The sequence below is a fragment of the Hemiscyllium ocellatum genome, chromosome 1 (genome assembly GCF_020745735.1).
Source record: "Hemiscyllium ocellatum isolate sHemOce1 chromosome 1, sHemOce1.pat.X.cur, whole genome shotgun sequence".
NCBI classification, from domain to species: Eukaryota; Metazoa; Chordata; class Chondrichthyes; order Orectolobiformes; family Hemiscylliidae; genus Hemiscyllium; species Hemiscyllium ocellatum.
In genome coordinates, this window is record NC_083401.1 from 162,250,297 (window position 1) to 162,275,557 (window position 25,261).

Sequence of the window (25,261 nt, forward strand, 5' to 3'; positions counted from 1 at the left end):
GAATTCTTGCCATCTCTATAGATTCTGATGGTTTCTCTGGCAAGTAGAAATGCTAAGTTACTGCTGTATTTATCCCTCCTTTCCTCACAGAAGCAGGCAGGTCCAATCACAGCTGGCCTGCTAATTCCTGCAGCTTGGTCTTATTCATCTTTTACAAAACTTCCAAAGTCACCGCAACCAAAACTTTTGGTGACTGAAAGAGTCATTATTATCCCAAGCTTCATCTCCCTGACCAAACCAACACCCGAAATAAAGACACTGGCACCTACCACTCACTGTTTAAAATCCCACAATGACCCCCCAATCTGTTATGGACTAGGCCAGACCACTCAAAACATTCTTAAGCAGGCAGCCCAGAGCATAACTTTGCAACTAGTTCCGCTAAGTGTACAGTGAAAATTACCTGGAGTAAGTTAGCTAGGTTGACTGCAAGGTTTTAAAACAGACACAAAAGTATTCACAAAATTATACAATGAAACACAAAGAACAGAATAAAGAATCCCTACAGAACTCAGTCTATCCAAACTAGATGTAATTATGCTGTTACGCTTGTACACAGCAGTCCCAATAAGCAAATCCCCTTTAAAAAACAGTAAAAATGGAACAAATGTTTACAGGTGGAAGTTAGAAAGGTAGAAGGAAAGAGAGTTTAGCAATCTGTTTCCACACAGCTTACTATTGAACTCCTAACTAGTTCTGGACTGAACTGCTCAGCTAGAGAGCTGACCACTCCCCTTTCATTATACAGGTCACTTCTAAATCATGACCAATTTGGCCTGAAGTCGTATCTGGTTTACATATAAACATAAAGGCCTCTCAAAACCCTTTAATCTCTGACCAAACCAGTCTGATTGGAGCCAGGAGCTGTTTACAACCCCTCTGAGAAAAATCAAGGACACGGTATCCTTGAGAAAAGGCACAGCCTTTAGTAAAAAGGGACCGCTGTGACACAACCACTAGCAGGATTGAATCCTAATGTGGTCAAAGGTGCTTGGGGCCAGACAGTAGGTTAATGTTTAAGGTTCACATGCAGCTTTCAGGTACCTTCCACTTGCACAGTGTGGGTGTCTGACTGATCCTATTGCTCTCTGATGGGAGCAACCTCTGAAGGTTACACTGCTCCAAACTGAAGCCTTACCCCCCACAGGATTAGACATTCACTCCACCTACTCCAGATATGTTTGTGGCCATTTTCAAATCAATTGTGACTTTCTTTTTGCACCATAATAGAAAGAAACAGTGGTTACAATTCATGCTCAGCTTTTCACTTCAGTTGTCCCCCAAATCTTTACACTGCCTTCTGGTTGCCCTCCACATCAAGATATTGGCTTTGACCTTCTCCATGGTCTAACCCAATCCATTTATCTCTGCACTGTTCATTTCTGCACTTTACTGCCTGAGCCCAAGTACATTGAACCATCGCTCCAGAGACAGCAGTGTCCTGATGTCCCACTGAAGTAAGAGTGGTGGTGACTGTCAGTAGATGATACTTCCCTTTCCACACTACCCATTTCCCTCCTGTGCTCTATTGTTTTCTGCTCTGCATCCCAGCATACAACCTTCTAAACCAGCGGGCCACCTAACTGAAGGCTGGTTCTATTCACTCATATCAGGACTATTCCCCTTCGGCTTTGCGAGATGGCCATGTGCACACGCAGTATGTTTGTCACATATGCTGTTGGCACACGGTGCAGGTGTGAGACTGATTGATGCCGCATAGAGTGTTAAAGCGATATGTCCACCCCATTGACTGATGACCACTGACAACCGCGACAGGTCAATTGGCTAAAAGGCAAGTCAAGACAGAAGAAACGTGAACCAAGAAGGTCAAATATAAAAAGACAAGAAGACAAGATACTGTAACCGTCAAAATAAATACAATGTGCATAAGTACAAAGAGAGCTAACTAGTCAAATTCAGGCCTGTCCCTGTGCATAGTGTCCTTGCTGAACTATTACAATGCTAGCTACAAAGCACAGAATGAAAATGCAGAATCTCCTTGCAAGTGGATCGTAGATATGTCAACATTTATGGATGAGTATTGCGGGTGGTCAGTGTCCATGGAGTGTGTCCTCAGATACTGACTGGTATCTAAGGTGATGGATTGAAGGAGCAGATGCAAGAAAATGCAGATATTTAACTGACTGTTAGTAACACTTTCACTAATGGCATATTATAAAATAGTGCAGCTTGCCCTTTCCCTGCATTGGGGAAAATCTTATGTTCTGTTGAATAAAATGTTTTACTAGTCATGTAAATAAAGGCATCCATGTAAGATTAGCATCACTTTATTGGAAACTGTTGCACCAAATCTGCTGATAAAACCACAAGACAAAAAAAACTTGACATTCATTGCCAAATAATAATGTAGACTTAATGACAGGGTTGTCATGACCTTTGATGTAAGCCAAAGGAGAATGCAATGCCTGACCAACCTATCAGATTTCAGCCACTGAGCCCTGAAATGTTTCCAAACGTAAAAACTGTATGTTTTGCAGCTATACAGCTTCTTGTGAGAAGCGCAAACGCTTTCCTCCCCATATTTCCCCCAAATAATGTTATACCTTGATAACCAGTTAGTGAAGGAAGAAATCAGAGCCAACCTTAGAATAGAATAATTCACAGACTGAAAGACTGCAGGTCCATATCTCCAGATTCCATTCTACTCTTGTGTTACTAAGTAAATATGCTCCAGTAATCATCCAATCACTGCCATTCACTTCTATGTAGCTAACCTCATTTGATACAATTAATTGAATTTCTTTTCATATAAATAAAACTAAACATGTAGGGTAATATCCCGACCTCCAGCCAGAGATCTAAATTCAATTCCTATCTGCTCCAGAGACGTGTAATAGCAACTCTGAACAGGTTGACTGGAAAGTCTAAACACTTAATAATTCAATGGACAAATTCTATATTGCTTCTTGTCACCCCAAAAAATTGACAAATTGAATGCAAACTCCTCTGCTTCCATTTCTGCAGCTGAAGTATGTTACACAACTCTTTTTATTTGCTTTGCTTCAATGCTAAAGGGCAATGTTTTTCCTTTTCACTCATCAAAAACCATGAAATCAGCTGCATCTGAATACCCGACAGGTAGTTTAGGGCATGAAACATCACTAAAAATGAGTAATTTCAAGATCGTTGGATCACCCAAGCCTAGAAATTTAAATACTTGTTTCTCCATTTTAATTTTTTTTTATGCCCCATAAATCTTCCTTCAACATTGGGGCATTTTCTTGCAGTACTTTAATATATCAAAATTAGCCTCTGCTTTTATTTGAGCACAAAACCCATCTAGTTGAACAAATAAACTCCATCACTGCTCTGGCTATTCTTTAACTATAACATCATCTTTTGTGAATACCAGTAATTGGGATACAATCAACATTCCCCAGCTAGGAATGCTGATTTAACATAATTCCATACTGTTCTTTATATCTAGACAGTATATTTAAAAGTTTTAGAAGACTGACTCCTGATCTTAAATCCCCTCTCAATCATATTAAAACTTTCCAAATTCTGCAATCTTATTCCATAAGACATAATTAAGATGCATCATGAAGAGACCTGGAAGTTTCCTTTTGCATCAATTAAAATCTTGTGGGATTTGCATTTAGTTGGACACAGTCTATTTTTCGATCTCACCAAAAACATCCTCGAAGCATCTTTCAGGGTACAGATACATTTATTTACTTTGCCTAGTTTCACTCCTGCACTGCTTGTCTCTTCAGGTGGATTCTCTGAAGGTTATCAGCCTGCAGAATTATGGTTTTTATGTTGATTGATAGGCACACCCATGTATATGGACACAAAAAGACAAAAAATATTTAAACTATTCTTTAGAAATAATTAGATTGAATTTGAATCGTTCACTTTGTTTCTCGCTCCACAGATACTGCCAGATCTGCGTTTCACCATCCTCCCTATTCTTGCTTCACGTTTCCTCCATCTGCAGCATTTTGCTTTTCTCTAATCATCCCACCATTCTACAAAACTGTTTGGAACGAGTCTAGATTTGCCTTACACACTCCAGTCTCAATGATCTGTTCTGTAAAAATTCACCTATGTGGTTGTCTCCTATCCTGTGCTTTAGAATTAACTCCAAATTCCTTCCAATTATCCAATTCATTTAAGCTTTACCTCTTATGAATTTATTCTCAAGTTTAATGGCAGCCAGTAATGATTCACAGACATGTGGATGGCTTCTTCTTGTCCTACCTTGAGACTGTCTGTAACATTATGAAATCTATTCACACAATGGTCTCGATTCATACTTTGTTTTAAGGCTATTCCTGTAAAATCTCTAACTTCCCCACGGCCAAAGATTTTTTGTTGGGTACATAGTTTTGTAACCATATGGTCACTTTCAGGCCCTCAATTGGAGTTTGTACTGCATTTTTTCTCTTTACATTTATTTTTGCCAGACCATGGACCACATTTCTTATCCATCGTCTTGAACATTCAGCCAATGTTTAAATTTACCCCCCAGTATCTTTTTCATGCATGTCTTGCACATGACGCACCCCTCCATTCATTAGCCCTCTCTGAAATGCATGTTGTCCAAGATCCTTTCAGTAGGCAATTGTTAAATGGATGTGCTAGCCCTTTCATTAAAGACTAATCACTTACCTAAAGCTGATCAAATTTTTAATCTGTTGCATTTTCTTCTCTGCTACCATGGTGAAAATGCAGTTATCGAGACATGATATGCCTAACCATCTTTTACCATCTTCTCAACGTCTGCAATTTTACTTCAATCGACATGTTGGACCATCACAAACTACTATCTTACCAAAACTTTCCCATTCCCCATACTTTCTCTTTTGCAATGAAATAAATTACCTGAATTGAAGTCCACCTCCGAGAGTCTTGTATAATGCATTAGAGCTCTCCATTTTTGTTTTGTAATGTCAGCTTTAATGAAATAATTTCTCCATGTGTGTAAAGTATTCAAAGGTGCAGAAAAATACTGGACTAACAGTAGCACCTTCTCGAGCATGAGGAATCCTGGCCGTCACACAGAGTAGTTTTAGATTTCTTTCACAAGACCAATGGTAAAGACTATAACCTCCAACCCATCTGAAGTGAATCATTTCTATGAACTGTCCATGCTAGTAGTTGTCAGCTAGCAATTAGGTCGATTGACTAAGATTTTATGCAACATTGATCAATGCATGATTTTTTTCAGAGTCTACTGCTAAAAGGACATTCAGAAGTGATAGTCATAACCATAATGTTCATATTTTCACATGTCTCTCAACATGCCATTAGTAAATTATGTTCCATTATCATTCAGGGACTTTCCTGGTGCCAGTCCTGATTTAATCCCCTTGACATTGTCTATAATCATCCTTTTGTCCTGCCTCTCTCTAATTTTAGAACATCTGAAATTGCCATTTCTAGAAAATATCTGATGAAGATATTTATATCCCTGTCCCATATCTTCAGATCCATGGCAGATACCTTATTAATGTTATGTGCTAATTGAAGGTTTACAACAGACCGTCATGGCATCCTCTAACACATTTCCAGATCTCATATATTTTATTAATCCCTTTTATGAGCCCTGCTTAATCTTCATTAAAGCATGAAACCTGCATCTTTTAGCAGATATCCAACTCAAATGAGAGGGTGAGCAAATGTCTGTGTAACTTCAACTTTTGGGGTGGCATGCTGGCTCAGTGGTTAGCATTGCTGCCTCACATTGCCAGGACCCTGGGTTCGATCCCTCCCTTGGGTGACTGTCTGTGTGGAGTTTGCACGTTCTCCCTGTGTCTATGTGAGTTTGTTCTGGGTGCTCTGGTTTCCTCCCACAATCCAAAGATGTATAGATTAGGTGAATTGGCCATGTTAAGTTGTCCATAGTGTTCAAAGGTGTGTAGGTTAAGTGCATTATTCAGGGGTAAATGCAGAAGAATTGGTCTGGGTGGGTTACTCTTTGGAGGGTTAGTGTGGACTTGTTGGGCTGAAGGGCCTGTTTCCATAGTGTAGGGGATCTAATCTAAATCTTTAAGACAATTTGTTTTCACTTCTCTCTGAAACTTCATCCCTGATGCCACTAAGATTTATCTAACACTGATTAGGAACATCAGGTACTGTTAGAGCAATAATGCTCTGATTGAGTAAAGCACGGACCCACTGACGTTCTCAAAACAATGATCTTATATAATAGAACATAGAACATAGAACATAGAAAGATACAGCGCAGTACAGGCCCTTCGGCCCTCGATGTTGCGCCGACCGAATCCTACCTAACCTACACTAGCCCAATAACTTCCAAATGCCTATCCAATGCCCGCTTAAATGACCATAAAGAAGGAGAGTTCACCACTGATACTGGCAGGGCATTCCATGAACTCACAACCCGCTGTGTAAAGAATCTACCCCTAACATCTGTCCTATACCTACCACCCCTTAATTTAAAGCTGTGTCCCCTAGTAACACCTGACTCCATTAGCGGTAAAAGGTTCTCAGTGTCGACCCTATCTAAACCCCTAATCATCTTATACACCTCTATCAAATCTCCCCTAAACCTTCTCTTCTCCAATGAGAACAGCCCCAAGTGCCTCAGCCTTTCCTCATAAGATTTTCCTACCATTCCAGGCAACATCCTGGTAAACCTCCTCTGCACTCGTTCCAATGCCTCCACATCCTTCCTACAGTATGGCGACCAAAACTGCACACAATACTCCAGATGAGGCCGCACCAGAGTCTTATACAGTTGCAACATGACCTCAGGACTCCGGAACTCAATTCCTCTACCAATAAAGCCCAGTACACCATATGCCTTCCTCACAGCACTATTTACCTGGGTGGCAACTTTCAGAGATCTGTGTACATGGACACCAAGATCCCTCTGCTCATCCACACTACCAAGTAGCCTACCATTAGCCCAGTAATCCATCATCTTGTTACTCCTACCAAAGTGAATGACTTCACACTTAGCTACATTGAATTCCATTTGCCACCTTTCTGCCCAGCTCTGCAACTTATCTATATCCCGCTGTAACCTACCACTTCCTTCCTCACTATCCACAACTCCACCGACTTTTGTGTCATCCGCAAACTTGCTTACCCAGCTTTCAAGCCCTTCCTCTAGATCATTTATAAAGATAACAAAAAGCAATGGTCCCAAAACAGATCCTTGTGGTACACCGCTAGTAACTGCACTCCAAGATGAACTTAGTCCATCAACTACTACCCTCTGTCTCCTTCCAGCCAGCCAATTCCTAATCCAAACCTCTAATGTATCCTCAATGCCATACCTCCGTAGTTTTAGCATTAGCCTACCATGGGGAACCTTATCGAACGCCTTACTAAAATCCATATACACAACATCTACTGCTTTACCCTCGTCCACTTCCTTAGTCACCTTCTCAAAGAACTCAATAAGGTTTGTGAGGCACGACCTGCCCTTCACAAAACCATGCTGGCTATCCTTGATCACGTTATTCCTATCCAGATGTTCATAAATCTTATCCCTTACCATTCTCTCTAAGACTTTGCCCACCACTGAAGTCAGACTCACTGGCCTATAGTTACTAGGGCTATCCCTACTCCCTTTCTTGAACAAGGGGACCACATTCGCTATCCTCCAGTCCTCTGGTACTATTCCCGTTGACAATGACGACATAAAAATCCAGGCCAATGGCTCTGCTATCTCCTCCCTAGCTTCCCATAGGATCCTAGGGTAAATGCCATCAGGCCCAGGAGACTTATCTATTTTCATCCTCTCCAATATTCCCAGAACCTCTTCCCTGCATATTTCCAGGCCATCCATTCTAATCATTTGTGACTCCATATTCACGTCAGCAACAGTGTCCTGTTCCTGAGTGAATACTGATGAAAAGTATTGATTTAGTGTCTCTCCAATCTCCTCCGCCTCCACACACAACTTCCCACTACTATCCTTGACTGGACCGATACCTACCCTAGTCATCCTTTTATTCCTGACATACCTATAGAAAGCCTTTGGGTTTTCCCTAATCCTACCAGCTAAAGACTTTTCATGTCCCCTTCTCGCTTCTCTTAGCTCTCTCTTTAGATTCTTCCTGGCTACCTTATAACTCTCTATCGCCCCAACTGAACCTTCACGCCTCATCTTTACATATGCCGCCTTCTTCCCTTTCACAAGGGATTCCAATTCCTTACTAAACCACGGCTGCCTCACAAGGCCCTTTACACCATGCCTGACTGGTACATACTTATCGAGGACACGTAGTAGCTGCTCCTTGAACAATCCCCACATCTCATAATGCTCCATGTTTAGTTACATTTATGTCTTTGCCTTGGAAGGCTTACTCAACAGCAAGCCTGTACTGGAGAACAAGCTGAAAATGTGTTGCTGGTTAAAGCACAGCAGGTTAGGCAGCATCCAAGGAACAGGAAATTCGACGTTTCGGGCCAGAGCCCTTCATCAGGGCTCTGGCCCGAAACGTCGAATTTCCTGTTCCTTGGATGCTGCCTAACCTGCTGTGCTTTAACCAGCAACACATTTTCAGCCCTGATCTCCAGCATCTGCAGACCTCACTTTTTACTGTACTGGAGAACAAGTCAATACTAACCAAGTGATTTTCTCTCGTCACTTTGCATGGAATTACCAGTCGTCTTAGTGACCTCCATATCAGTAAGCCAAAGTCAAGTAGAATGTTCATCTTCCTTAATCTTACACTGATCCTCACTACTAAGTGAATTGAGGCAATATTTTAATTAAACATACGAATTAAGGATGTATGCCAATTAGCTTCTTAAGTCTTCATCACCATTCAATAAAGTCATTGTTAATTTATCAGTGCTTTGAATTTCATATTTCCATCTATCCTGATAACCATTATTTCCTTTGCCGAACAAAAATAGATCATCTTCGTCTTAAAACTATTTAATGACAACTTTTGAGGCAGACAGTTCTGAAATCATATAACTGTCTGAGAGAAAAAAAAACCTCTCCCCGTTTCTGTCCTAAAGGGAGACACTTAAAAGTGATGCAGTTCCTCCTTGTTCTGTACTCACACACAAGAGGATGAATCATTTCCACATGGACCTTGTTCAAAATTATATATTATAAAATCCCTACAGTGTGGAAACAGGCCATTTGGCCCAACAAGTCCAAACCAACCCTCTGAACAGTATCCCACCCAGATACATTTCCCATTATTTTACATTTACCCCTGATTAATGCACATAACTTACATATCCCTGAACGCTATGGGCAATTTAGCATGGCCAAGTCACCTAACTTGCAATTCTTTGGATTGTGGGAGGAAACCAGAGCAGCTCCACACAGACACGGGGAGAATGTGCAAACTCCACCAAGACAGTCATCCGAGGCTGGAATCAAACGCGGGTTCCTGGCCCTGTGAGGCAGCAGTGCTAACCCCTGAGCCACCATGCAGCATACGGTATATATTTCTAAAAAGTCACTAGCAATCTTCTAAATCCCAGTGAAAACAAGCCTTATCTGTTTCATCTTTCTTCATAAGACTACCTGCTCACACCAGGTGTCAATCCCGTAAATCTCTTCAAAATCATCTCCAACATGTTTGCATCCTTCCTTAATTAAGGGGACCAAAATTGTCTATAGTATTCAAGGCATGGTCTCACCAATGCTCTGTATAACTGAAGCATTATATCCTAACCTTTACCTTCAAATCCTCTCTTAAGAGAATAAGAATCTGCAAGCTTTCTTATTTACTTGCTGCACCTGCATACCAACTTTCTGTGACACATGCCCTAGAATACCTAAATCCTCCACATCCTGGAATTCTGCAGGCATTCCCTCTTTCCACAATACACCCATTTCATTGTTTCTGCCAAAGTGAACAATTTTACATTTCCTATTTTGTACTCCATGTGCCAAATTTTTGCCTAGTCAGAACTTTATTTAAAGTTTATGTAACTTCCTTGTGTCTACCTATCTTTGTTTCACCTGCAGACTTAGCCACTACACCTTTGTTCTTCATATCAAAGTAATTAAGGTAAATTGCCATAAGGTTAAGGCCTTAATACAGATCCTTGGATGACTCTACTCATTACATCCTGTCAATCAGAAAAAAAGACCAATTTATGTAAACCTTCTGTTTTCTGCTTTCCAATCTTTTATCCATATTAGCATGTACCACTTCACCATGTGCATCTATTTTGTATAATAACATTTAAAGTGGTACAGGTACACAATCCTTTATCCGAAACACTCGGGACCAGCTAGTTTTCGGAAATTTGGAATTTCTCGAATACGGAATAAGTGACAGTTTGACGGTGAAATTTTTAAAAAATCTTACCAACAACAGCTTCACTGTGAGCACTACAGGCCCTGAGACAGAATTGAATCCTGCCAGTGTTGGGTCATATGCCCACATCACATCTGAGTGACACACATCGATTAGGTGTGGAGTTGGGTTAACTGTTTGCACACCAAACAACCTTGTTAATGAAAAACAAAACTTCACGAGAAAACCTTCGGATTCTGGAGCTTTCCAGATTTTGTGATTTCGGACAAAGAGTTGGCTATCTGTACTTCATTAAATGCCCTCTGGAAATCCAAGTACCGTATATCAACAGGTTCCACTCATTGATACCACTTGTTACTTCTTCAAAGAATTCCAGTAAATTGGTTAAACATGACTTTCCATTTTACAAAATCACGCTGACCTTTTTGATTGCTTTGATTTTTTTTATATGCCAGTTATAACCACCTTAATGACACAATCTACATAACAGACCTCAAGTTAACTGGACTCTAGTTTCTTGTTTTTCTACCTTCATGAATCGAGAAATTGTATTACTTTCCAGTCTGATGGAACCTTTCCAGAATCTAGCAAAGTTTGAAAAACCACTAAGAATGCATCCACTACCTCATTAGCCACTTATTTTAAGGCCCTAGGATGTTGGTCTGTACAACTTACCTTGTGAGTGTAATTTCACCAAATTCTTCCATCTCCTGATTGACAGCTATCACTGGAGTGTTTCTTGTATCTTCCAGAGTAAAGACAGAAACAAAATATTTGTCCATTTCGTTCGCCTTTTCTTTATTGTCTACTGTTGACTCCTCATTCTCACTCTCCAGAGGACCAACATTGACTAATTTTAAATAAAAACTGAACGAACAGTGAATGCTAGAAATCAGAACCAAAAACAGAAATGACTGGAAAGGCACAGCAGGTTTGGCAGCATCTGTGAGAGAAATCAGTGTTAGTGTTTCAGGTTTAGTGCTCTTGTTCTGGACCTGTTCTGAGGAAGGGTCACTGCAGCTGAAATATTAACTCTGATTTCTCTCCACCAAAGCCGCCAGACCTGCTGAGCCTCTCCAGCAATTTCTGTTTTGGTTCCTCATTTTATTCTGTTATTTTTTTAAAATGCTTCTTAAAACTTTTGCTATTTATTTCTACATTGCTAGCTAGCTTCCTGACATCCTGTAACTCTTTCACAGAATCCTATGTCAAATAGTGCAGTAGAGGCCCTTCAGCCTATCTAGTCGCTACGACTAAAAATACACCACCACCTACACGAGACCCACTTTCCTCCATTCCTGAAGAAGGGCTTTTGCCCGAAACATCGATTTTCCTGCTCCTTGGATGCTGCCTGACCTGCTGTGCTTTTCCAGCACCACTCTAATTTAAACTCCACTTTCCCATAGCCTTGAATACCATGACACTTCAGGAGCTCATGTAAGTACTGTTTAAAGATTGTGAGGTTTCCTATCTCAACTACCCTTGCAGGCATCCATTGCAAACCTCTCTCTCCTAATTATTACTTCAGTCATTCTCTACCATTCTATTTGATGAACCATTTGATATTTGCACGATTATATGTTTTGGCCTTAGATTTGTTGCTTTCCTTAACCTATTTAGTTAACCATATGGTGAGTCCTCCAGTGTGTGGTGCTGGAAAAGCACAGCAGGTCAGGCAGCATCCGAGGAACAGAAGAATTGACATTTCGGGCATAAGCCCTTCATCAGGGGAATATACCCTGATGAAGGGCTTATGCTTGAAACATCAATTCTCCTGCTCCTCGGATGCTGCCTGACCTGCTGTGCTTTTCCAGCACCACACTCTCAACTCTGATCTTCAGCATGTGCAGTCCTCATTTCCTCTATAGTGAGACCTCTCCTTGGAATCTTTCAGTATGGTCAGCACATACTTATTCTGAATATTCTGAAATATCTCCTTAAATATCTGCCACTGATTCTCCAATAATCTACTTCATAGCCTAGCATTTCATTTCTCTTCTGCCAGCTCAGTTTTCATGCCCGCTCATGCCCATTTCTATTTCCCTATCAAACTTGATGTAAAATTCAATGATGTTGGGATCACTGCTGCCTAGAGGTGCCTTTACTCTGGAGTCATTAATTCATCTTTCTCGTTACACAATAACAAAAACATGGTCTCTCACTGGTTCCAGAACATTTTCATTCTTCCAGTCTGTACTGTTCTAATGTACTGGAACCAATATCCACTACCTGGATGATTTTGAAATCCAGCAAGGATTTTTCTATTCTTTGTAGCCCCACATGGAAACCATCATTTATTCCATCAAGACTGCTTCCCCTGGAACTTTTCTTAAGGCAACGTACATTCAGCCCAACAGAGTATATTCCTAAGAATTGGATCCTCGTTAGAATCAGTAGACTATGCATATATCACACCCGAACACAATCAGGCAATTTAAATGTTAACAATTAACTAGGAACCTCTAATTTAGATTGTTTCAACTTTTCCACTCTATTAAAGCCCATGATATATTCCTGGAATTTTGGAATGACTGTCTTTTGAAATTATCCAAGTTTGACCAGGCCACGTCATCCAATAAAGCATGTTTCTTGTAAATTTAATCCATGAACCACTATAGGAAATCCAAACCTACATCAATATCTAATTAATGGGTATCCAGCTCACAAAGTATTTTCTTCTAAATTTACTTTTATTAGGAAGTGGCAGTACCGAGATCAAACCTTATTTCCTCCTTTAAATTGTGTCCATATATCCACTTCATTCTCCTGCTGGTCAGAGGATAATCATACACTGACAATTTTCATTTGCTTTCTGCCACTTTCCAAAATGGCCTCTTGAATTGTGGTTTGTTGTTTGACAAATAGAATCTTCTGCCTTTGATCCAATTGTGGTTGTGACCATAAAAACAGGAGGGAGGCCTGCTCTCACCATAAATGGGAAAGCTCACTGAATTTCGGGCTTTTCAGTCATCACAAGTGGTCAGTCGGTGAGCTTTCCGCTGGGATCAGTTTTAAGGGCCGCGATCATCCTAGCTAAACAGAGGAGGGCACAGCAACCCAGACATCACTCAGCAGGCTGGCACAGCAGTACATTTTAGGTTGGGGGTCGGTGCGGTGGGGGAGGGTGGTGCTGGGGGTTTCATGATGAAGAGGTCATGGGGAGAGGGAAGTCACAAGTAAGGTCACGTGCTATGCCTTTTAGTGGCTAGCCTGCTCCCCCTCCAATCCAGATTGGGGCACATCCTGCTTGGATTTCACACCCAGAACTGAATTCCTTTGGTGGCAGCAGAGATCTCCCCTATACTAAGCTGCCTAAATGTCATCTGCTACCTTGCCCTCCACTTTTCAAGCTGAATATTTTGCCTTTAGTTTCCAACTTTCACTTTTTGGTAACTATTTTCTACTACCATCTTCTAGTCCTGACAGTCAGTTATTGAAGCAAAACACCAGAAGGGACCACCACCCATAGCTTTTCAATCACACAGCATGTGGCCATCTGCCCTCTAACTTTCTCTTCAGCATTGCCAAGGTTCCAATCTATACATACGAGTCAAGAACATCACTGAGCATCAGTGATAAGGAAACATCAATGTGTCCTCAGGATACCCTCCCTTTTGCATTCTGGTGATGAGTGATGAGGGTGGACACCGTCTAGATCTATCTTTTCTCATGAACACTGTAATGACGTGTCATTTTCTGTATTTTTGATTGCAGACTGAATAAGGAAATGGACTATGGAAAGAAACAAAAGATCGCGCAAGGGATTGCTACACTTCTAAAACAGCAAGTAACTAAAAATCATAGTAATTGTGAGAGACTGAGAGAGACTGTTTGCAGATAGGCCAGCTCCATGGAGTTTGTACAAAGTGAAGTTCAGCTGACAACAGATTACTAATTGGTTTTGGAGTTGTGACCAGTTATGGATGATAATAAATATCTGATTGCCTTCTACGTAGCTAAACAGCTTGTGGGTGTGCACGATACAGGCAGAAGCCTTCAGAATGTTGAAAGAGGCAAGTAGTGTATGTCTTTCTCTCCAGTAACAGACTTCAAGTCCGAAGATAGCCAGTTTATTTTCTAACACCAGTTGCTGTAATCTGTGGGATTTAACCAGTAACTAGAAAACTTTGCAGTTAGTGTACTCATTGCTTCACCTGAGGCCCACTGAAGATGCTACCTAGTAGGGTGACCAACCGTCTGGAGATGACCCTTCCAGCTCAGTGAGCAAACCTACATCCAAAACTCATTGCTTGTGCTCCTGCAAAGAAGTGAAGAGAAATGAAAGAAGAGCAACTGAACAACAGAAATTCCTGGCAAGTAAAAGGACCACCTCAATAAACGTGTGGATTGGGTTAATGATCTGCTTCCCCAATTATTTTCCCCTCCATCCATACCACCAATTTTCTTTTTGTGTGTCTATCTGTATGACTGTGTACGGGATTTTATAAAGGGGTTAGGGTTGAGCTAATAGTTACACATCAACAGTTCATTGTTACTTGCCAGTGGTTAGTATCCAAATATTTGTAATGAACTTATTTGTTAAGTACAGAAACCAGAACCATTTTTTTCTGCCTGGTTTTAATGTTTTTAGGTTTTGTGATGATTTCAGGAACAGCAGTATTTGATTTCCAGTACACTACCCAGAAATGGGTGACACTACACAGCATAACTCTGGACATGTCAAACTTTAATTACAGTGATCTTCATTTAAATCATACGGTCAAATGTTGATTGCAAATGTAAATTTAGTAGCTGTCTCATAGGAGGGACTCAGCAAAGTCGTATCTGACAAGAAATCAAAGAAACTTAAAATGCTCTCACAAACTGATCTTCTAAGTTTCTGAGAGTATCTCAGTCTGTGAACAGGATGGTTAAACAAAGACAATAGTCTGGGTGAGAGACAACTTTGTGGTTTTCTTCCTTTTCAAGAATACATAAAAAACTGGAATTAAAAGTAAACTTCAACCCTGGTTTGTGTGTTACTGGCCTGACATCCTTCAGTATGAACTTGTACACTAGGAGGGTCGCAACTCTGAGAATAGCCATTTAAACAACCCTGCGCTGCAGGTTGAGAAAAGGGAGAAGAGTCTCTCACTCTGAGTGCTGCCTATCAGCCATTGCCAAAACAAATCAGGACAAGAGTTTTAATCAACCTATAAAATATGTGATTCTCAAATCTTACTGTTCAACGACTTCTGTTACTGGCAACATCCACTGCAATGACCACAACATCCAACTATCTGCTCTTCACAAATAATACACAAACTGATTGGTTTTAACTCATAGAATTCTGGGTGGAAAGAGACCATTTGGCCCATCAACTACCCTCTGTGGAACATCCCACCCAGACTCAGACCCCTACCCTATCTCCATAACCCTGCATTTGCCATCCAACTTATCTATCCTTGAACATTACGGGCCAATTTAGCATGGCCGATCCACCTAAATTGCACATCTTTGGATTGTGATAGGAAACCGGAGCACCTGCCGGAAACCCATGCAAACACAGGGAGCATGTGCAAACCCACAAGGTCATCCTAGGATGGCACTGAATCCGGGTCCCTGGTGCTGTGAGGTTGCAGTGCTTAACCACTGAGGCACCTTGCTGCCCTGCTTTATTTTTTTGTGGCTCACACTTATTTATCCTGAATTACTATTTCTCTTGCATTTAATAATTCATGAACTCAGTAGTTTCGTTAATTCAAGAAAGCCTGGTGAAGTTGGCTATTTTTAAAGCATATGTTCTTTTGGGTTTGAGAGAGAGGTATCCTCAAAGCAAGCGATCATTTTAAAATTGACCTTTTTTGTGACAAATCGAGGGACCAGGTGAACGACCAAGACAAGCCAATTCACTCCCTCCTCACCCAAGAGCTTAATGGTTTGAGACATTCTGTGCCTAACCATAACAATTGGGAAACCTCATCGGGGATCAATCGTTACACCTTGGACTCACCTTCCCAAACATTACACCTTGGACTCACCTTCCCAAACATTACACCTTGGACTCACCTTCCCAAATATTACACCTTGGACTCACCTTCCCAAACATTACACCTTGGACTCACCTTCCCAAATATTACACCTTGGACTAACCTTCACAAACATTACACCTTGGACTCACCTTCCCAAACATTACACCTTGGACTCACCTTCCCAAATATTACACCTTGGACTCACCTTCCCAAACATTACACCTTGGACTCACCTTCCCAAATATTACACCTTGGACTCACCTTCCCAAACATTACACCTTGGACTCACCTTCCCAAACATGACACCTTGGACTCACCTTCCCAAACATTACAAGCATTGAAGCATTCCCAGCACTGCACCCAATCTTCTGCTGCTGACCTCATATCCATCTGGAGTGTTGGGGCACTTTGCAGACTTCCCGTTGTCACTGGCAGGGAAGTGATATTTTTGCATTTTGTCACCACCAACGGCATCAAGAAATTAGGGATCAAAGGGTTGCATTGGCTCAGGAGGCCTCTTTTATCTAATTAGTTCCTTTTTCCATCATTTGGGAGCAAGTGGGAACTGCAACAATGGTTGGCTACTCTTTAAAACGGTCCCGTTTCTGACTATGTCCTACTTACTTCTATAGATACGTGGCAAATGCAGCATTAGGTCAAATAGTATCTTCCATCCTGACATTGCAATGCATGCATGTTTCCGATATGGGGCGGGATCAGTACCTAAAAATGACTGTTACAGCATGGTTTCCATTTCAACTTTTGAATGAAAGTCCCACCCATTGTGTTAATTTCACACTTTAAGGCTGACTAGCAGAATGGTGCAGGAATGAAGGAATTTAGATTTTTTAAGCAATCCTGATTGCTCTCAAATAAAACAGAAAAATGTTAAAGGGCAATTTAGTATAGCTGTTCAAAATTAAGACACGTGGAGTAGCAGCCTCCATTGGTGGGAGGGTCATTAATCAAAGGACACAGAGTTAAGATAACTGTCAAAAAAAGGACAGCGCAAATCAGGGTATTTGTTTTAATTGAACAAGCAGTTATGATTTGAACTTTGAAAGGATGACGAAATTAGATTCAATAATAACTTTAAAAGGGAAAATGGATATATAAAGAAACAACCATTAGTTTCTACAATTCCCACCAGGTCCTCTACCATCTCATTACTTGCCTTTAAATTTGATTAAAACCTTTTTTTGCAAATGCAAAGCACTTCAGAAATGCAAATTGCTGAGGTGCTTTATAATCCTTATTAGGATCTTTGCAGTGTTTTAATTGTTAGCGATTCCACAGTTTTCCCATGCAAAAACATGCCAAATATAGCCTGCGTGCAAAACACTGGTGCAAAGTACAGTTACGTAAATTGGTAATGAACATTCTGTCACTTCTACATACTTTTAAAGATCTGATCCTTATTCCAGTCTCCAGGTTTCCTGGTTTGTTTTAAAACTAGGTCACAGGACTGAAATCCAGCCAGCACTGATGTACAAACCTCAATTACTGCTGACATGCTAAAAGTTAACTATTGATGCACTGACACAGCATTGTATACATTGACATTAAAATTATTGTTATGAATGTGGGAAGGGAAGTGACTCACCAATCAAGGTTCACTTTAGATTTATGTTTTCCATCTTGCATTAATTTTCAATGCTATAATAATCCTGAGCTGTATCCAAATCTGGGAGAAAATGAGGACTGCAGATGCTGGGGATCAGAGTGAAAAAGTGTGCTCTTCTTATTGAACAACTTATGTTCAAAACATTGACTCTCCTGCTCCTGCCTGACCTGCTGTTCTTTTCCAGCACCACACTTTTTGACATTATCCAAACCTTGACCAATACAAACAGTCTACGCTTTCCTAGAGCAGTCCAGTTTTGGGGGATATTGTTCTAGATACAATTTTCACAACAGGTTTATGTTTGTTTTTGAGGAAACAAAATGGGTTTTTTTGTGAATATCTAGTTAAAATTATAATGCTGGAGAGAAATTGTGAATATGTTTAATGTTTCTATGCCGAAGGTATTAAGCATCATGGATGATCACTTTTTGTATTGAATTCTGCATCCACAAATACACTGACAACCCTCACACGACAACCAAAAAATAGGGCAATTTTAATCTGATAAGGTGAGTGGAGTTGCATATGTTTTTGCAGGGGATAACTGTGGAATCACTAACAATGAAAACACTGCAAAAATCCTAACGCAAACCATAACCAATCTCAGCAATTTGCATTTCTGCAGTGATTCGCATTTGCAAATCATCAAAATTTAGCACTTTGCATTAGGAGAACACAATAATGGACACTGAACAGGAGTAATAAGGCAGAAATTTCTGCTATGTCAGACAGCCAACAGGAACGCAATGGCATAAACCTTTGACCTGAGCATGATCTGCTGCATATTGGAATCTGCCATCAGGAGAGTCACCTATTTACTTTGAGGAACTAATTATCTTCATCTTCCATCCTGAGTTCTCACCTTAGTGTTATGTGCACAGATTTCCCAGGCTTCTGAAAATCACCAGAGTCAAAAAAAAGCAGGAGGACATTAGGATTTGAGTAACTCAACAATTTACAGACAGGGAATGCTTTAAGTAATGAGCTCTCACATCTTCCCTGCCTAGGTGAAACGATTTATCTCACAGAAATGTTCTCATGCTATACTTTAGTAGCTTTGAAGGTGATTTCCAATATATTGAATGCAGTTCTCCAACAGAATCTCCAGAATCTATACAAAAATCATCATCACTATTGAGCTCCTCTTCCCAGCAGCCAACCTTCAGATCACCATGACAGCCACTTAACTCAACCTTTGACCTCATATAAGGAACAAGATGAGCAGCAGCAGCAGCAGCAACAACAACACAGCTTTCACCTTAACAACAAAAGGCAATTAGCTCAGAGATCAAGTTCACAGAAGGAATACCTCCAACACATGGGCTAGACGTAGCAAATGACTGAGAGCTGGTAACGCAGGAGGTTCAGGGTTTTCAATTGGTTGATCATTGATATTTGCAGCCTTTTGGAGGAAGGCCCCCAATCAAGTGGAAACAAGTCAGTGATGGGCAAGGCCAGCACACAACCATTGATTTATTTTTCTCTTGCTCCATGCAAGGATCAGCACTTCAAGTCTGATGAGATCAGTAAGAATGAAACATAAACAGAAGTTTTGAGGATGGGTCACTAGACCTGAAACGTTAACTTTGATTTCTCTTCACAGATGCTGCCAGACCTACTGAGCTTTTCCAGCAACTCCTGTTTCTGTTTCTGCTTCAGATTTACAGCATCCGCAATTCTTTCAATTTTTATTCAGTCAGAATAAAGTTTGTGTTCAGATTTTGCTATTCTGGCTGGATTCTCAGAGGAACCTTGGCTCTACTGTAATAGTTAAGACATGTTTAGGTCACTCTGAGACTTTGTCAACTGCAATGGACCCCACTTTTATCAATGTTCACTTCTCTGCAGTCAACAAAAGATTATCCTTCATGGCTGGGCAAAACCCAAAGATCTGTCATTCTGTGTCAGTCAGAAATATACAAACTTTAAAGCAAAGCTATTGACTAGCGCCTTGCAGAGAAGGGCCACATCTTGAAGTACAGCTGATGGCAGCTCTGAAAGCTATGACACCCAGAAAGATGCAGCAGAACCCAGATTATCAGAACAGTGACAGAGCAAGAGCTCGGAATGCTGAAAACGTGAACCGGATGGTGGGCAGATCGGTGCCAATCAAGATACCCACAGTGACAGTAGTCTGTTATACCTTGCATGAACATAATGCAGCAGTAATGACTCTAGATATAGCAGGAAAGAGAGACTGAGGACCAGCTGTTAGGAAATGATGAGGAGAAGCGTATTAGATTAGATTCCCTACAGTGTGGAAGCAGGTCTTTCGGCCCACACCGATCTCCGAAGAGTAACCCACCCAAACCACTTTGTAATGAGGGAACCGGTACCAGATCATGACTGCTTGTCACACCCATCTGACACACAACCTTGGAATGCATGGCACAGCCCAACATGCCATCCTCACCACAACATCCCTAAGCATCATCATATAACACAACCACAACCAAGCATTCCTTCACTGACACTCAGCACTTTCCTTAACTCTTGCCCTACCCGTTATCTGTAAGTGAGAAGACCATTTTGCAGGCAGCAGTCAAAAACATAACCTTGGGAAATGATGGGCCAGTGAAATAAAATGGAATTTAAAAATTAATTCACAGGATGAGGACATTGCTGGCTACGCCTGCATTTGAAGTCCATTCCAGAGGGTAGGAAAGAGTAAATCAGATTGCTGTAGGTCAGGAGGCACATGTCCAGACCAGGTAAGGATGATAGTTTCCTTCCCTAAAAGAATTAGCAAAGGGTTTTTCTGAGACTTGACAGTGGATTCATGGTCATCATTAGACTCTTAATCTGAGATTTTTTATCAAATTCAAATTCTATTATCTGCTGCATTTGAACATTACCTGGATCTCTAGATTAACAGTCTGGCGATAATACCACTGGATCATTGCCTCCCTGATGGTGCATGCATACATTTTATTTCCCTGGCCCATCATTTCCCAAGGTCATTTTTTGACTGCTGCTTACAAAATAGTCTTCTCATATACAAATAACAGTAGGACGACAGTGTTGGGTGAAGGGGTTCTGGATTGTGGTGCATATATAGAAAAGCAGAAAGAATAATGCAGGAATATGGTGTTAAAGTGAATACCCTCGTACAACCACAAGTCTTTCTCCTTCCTTTTTTAGCGCTTCTATGTAATAACTCCTCCTGTGACTTCAACAGGACTAAGAGCAAGCCACTCTATCTCCACTGTGACTGCTTAGATGGCAGAGATCCTCTATATTTTGAAGTAGGAAGGGTCCCACTGAAGACACTGCTACCTGCAACTGTGTGGGGGCAGATTCAGCCACTGGGTCAGGCGGCAGCATGTGCCCTGAATGGTGGGGCTAGGGCTGGCCAGAAGTGAAAATGCTTGGAGCACAGTCTCCATTTACATGCACCTTTTCTCTATTTCCCTTCCATGACTCTACACTTTCCTAGTCACTAAGTTGTGGAAAACTCTTTGCTTCTTTTTAGTGAGGCACTGAATGGCTAAAGTGAGGTTCTCCTCAATTCTTCTTAAGGTAGCATTCAAAGTGTGCAGGCCATTGGTGAACTGCTAGGAGTCTGATACTCCGTCCGAGTGACCACTATCTTTGTACAAAGGCCAGAGACGTAATGACACTGATGGTAGAGACAGAATCATCTAATCTCTCTCTCTTTCTGGACAGTTCGACTTTGAAAGGTGGCTGAAACGCACTGTGGCATTTCCTCCAGAGTTGCCCTTTATTGGTGATGGCTCCTGAGGTTCTGCCTGGGAGCCCCTGTAACCTCGAACAGGATCTCTCAACATTGACCCTGCAGTGTTCACGGTGATGTGTGACACACCCATGTGACAATCCAAGTCGCTGTGTTGGAAATCCCACTGAAACCTGTGCATTTGAGCTGCTGGGTGGTACACACGAGTCCTGGATCTTCACTATGAATGATACAGACTGAGGGTTTTCAACCGCCACAAACACCACCACTTCCTGAGGGATATCTGAGGTTCATTGGGACACAAAGACATCAATCATAAGGTGTTAAAGTAAGAGGCTGCTAAATCAGCATTGTGCATATTATGATTTTTCAGTGGTCTTAGAATTATACAGCACTTTGGTTCAACTCGTCCATGCTGACCAAATGTTCTAAACTGATCGAGTCCCATTTGCCAGCATTTGGCCCATATCCCTCTAAACCCTTCCTCTTCACATACGTGTATAAATGCCTTTTAAATGTTGCAATTGGAGCAGCCTCCTCCACTTTCTCTGGCAGTTCATTCCATACACATACCACCCTCTGTGAGAAAAAGGTCATCCCTCAGGTCTCTTTTAAATCTTTCCCCTCTCACCTTAAACCTACGACCTCTAGTTTTGGACTCTCCTATATTGGGAAAAAGACTTGGTATATTTACCTTATCCGTGCCTCTCATAATTTTATTAACCTCTATAAGGTCACCTCTCAGCCTCCGACGCTCCAGGGAAAACAGCCCCCAGCCTGTTCAGCCTCTCCCTGTAGCTCAGGGAGTCCAGAACTAGAGGGCATAGGTTTAGAGTGAGAGGGGAAAGATACAAAAATGACCCAAGGGGCAACTTTTTCACGCAGAGGGTGGAATGAGCTGCCAGAGGAAGTGGTGGAGGCTGGTACAACTACAACATTTAAGAGGCATTTGGATGGGTATATGAATAGGAAGGGTTTGGAGGGATATGGGCCAGGTGCTGGCAGGTGGGACTAGATTGGGTTGGGATATCTGGTCGGCATGGACAGGTTCTATGACTCAACTCAATACTTTTAAGAATAATTAATTGCATGTATATGTTGGGAATCCATACTCATATTAAAGGACTATATGAAACCTAAAGATATGGAACTGATTGGATATGGGCGGGAAAGGGTTCACCATATGGTTTTCTGCAAATTATGTCAACAGTTTAATGTCGACTATAAGCCACCTGCTGTTTGAAGAAAATCAAATGACTTTGGAAAATTAACCATGCAATAATTTTGAGGAGATAAATGTTGAGGTTTATTGCCTCATTACTGGTAAACCTGGTTTTGAAAAGATTATAGAGATTCCTGAGCTAATGGTTATTCACAACTAATTTGGGACCCAATTTTCAGCTTTACAGATCTAGGTTGTGATTAAGGAAGAAAATTTCAGAAGATGCTACAAATGTCTCCCCATTTCTCAGTAGAAGTCCATGGGAAACTGATAAAGCTTTCATATATAAGTATTTGTGACTACCTCATAAACTGGTAAAGCTAAACTATGGCCACTTTCCAAAGATTCCGATCTATCTTAATTTAAACCTGAATTTACAATTTGATCATCAATAATTCAAGTTTATCATCAACAAACCCAGCGGACTTTGAGAAGTCAACACGTGGATACACAAACTGCTGTATCTTTGTGTTGTTTGCATGTGTCCAAATCAGAAGTTAAGGGGATACAGTTTTAATTTTGAATTTTATCTAAAACGCTAAGCAGTGCTTGTGATAGGGTTAGGGTTTGAGTTAAGAGTACAATTTATGTTATGAAAACTAGATTAATTTGAGTTTATTAAAAAAAAAGTTTGGTGGAAGTATCTTTTCGTCTGGGTAGTCATACAAAGAGGATGGATTTTCCATTTGCGTTTTTATTAATGGTGCAACTGGTAAGAGGTTTTTTTTATTTACCAGTGGTTTCTCTTGTCATTCTTTTAACATTTCTTGGGAGCTCGGAATGGGATTGTGGATGTTGAAAATGGGAAATGAATAGTAATTGATAATGGTTACAAGGACAAATACCAGATTTTCCTTACTCTCATACCAGAATGGCAATGGAAGTGGCTAAAACATTGTTGCAGGTGGAGGTTGGGGTGGGGGTGTATCCCTCCCTGGTTTACAAGATTTAACTGAGGCTATGCTCCTGGAAATTGCAAAGGAGTTGAAAGTAGAGGTGTCTGCAAAAGCTAAGAAAGCAGGGATAATCAATACATTGGCATAGTATTTGGAATTGATGGAATTACAAGTGGAACAAGGTCAACCAGGTGGTGAGTCAATTGAGTTGATGAGAATTCAATTGCAGTTAAAGCTGTTTGAGCATGTAAAACAAAGTGAAGCCGTTTAAACTGGAACTCCAAACAGCAGAGAAAGAAAAAGAACAATTCAGAGAGAGAAAAAAAGAAAATAAAAAAGAACTAAAGAGAGAGGAAAAGGAAAAGGAAAGAGCATTTAAGAAGTTGGAACTAGAATTGCAAAAGGACAGGATGAGAAAAGCTGAAAGAATGATAATACTGCCTTAGAAGACTGGAACTGAAAAGAAATCCTTGATTGCAACTGAATGTTCTGAAGAGAAAAGGCCTCCTTATAATCCAAAGTTGAGGAAGGAAATTTTTAAATGCATACATACCCTACCATAATTTGAGGAAAAGCATGTGGAAGCATTTTTTCTTTAACTTGAAATGGGTAGCAAATCAAATGAATCTGGTGAGGGAAACTGGACACCGCTCACGCAGAACAGGTTAACCAGTACAGCACATGAGATTTGTGCAGAATTTTCTTGGAGGCTTCTGTTGATGATGGTACAGTTTTTGTTTTAAAGAAAAGCTATTCTTAGTTATGAACGTGTTAGGTCATGAGGTGTTGCACACAAACATTTTGAAACATAAAGCTACAGCCTGAACAGTCAGAAAATACAACAGATCAACTTGTAGTTTTACAGCTATACGTCTGAGAGTAATACTGTTGTGAGTGCAGGAGAAATCAATAAAATAGATAAGAGGCATAAAGGATATGTGCCATAATGAAAACTAACCCCTTTGTCAACAAATGCTACAGCTAATCATGTAGCAATATTAAGTGTTTAAAGGAATTACTCAAACTCTTTTGTTGGATAAAGACATAATCCTTCCTCCAGAGAACACATTGGAGGCCAATGTTTTGTAAATGGAATAACTGGAGAATATGTACCTGTCCCTTTTTACTGAATGCATTTAGAATGTGGCTTAATTTCCAGAACACTGATAGTAGGCATTGTTCAGAAATCACTCTTCGCTAATAGTTTGGCAGGAATTAAAATTGTAGCTTCACCCACAATCACAGAAATTCCAAATGAGGTTAAAGAGACGGAATAGTTACAAGAACAAATTCCAAGTATCTTTTCAGCATGTGTAGTGAAACAGCAATGGCTCAGCAAAATCCATCACCAGGGCTCAGTGAAGCGTTTAGAAGGTCTTCTTCAATATTGAGGATCAGGGCTAAAATCATTGAGCAAATCTGGAGTTAAACAAGTCAAAACAAACAGTCGACCATGAAGGTAAAGCTAAAGGAACTCTGGAGTGCAGGATTCTGAGAAGGAAGTAAAGACTTACTCACAAATAAAGAGAGTGGAGTTTATCAGCTAATGGCACGATCAGATATTGTAGAAAGATTGCAGGTAGCATATGGAAATCCTATGGCAGGATAGGTAGGAATATGG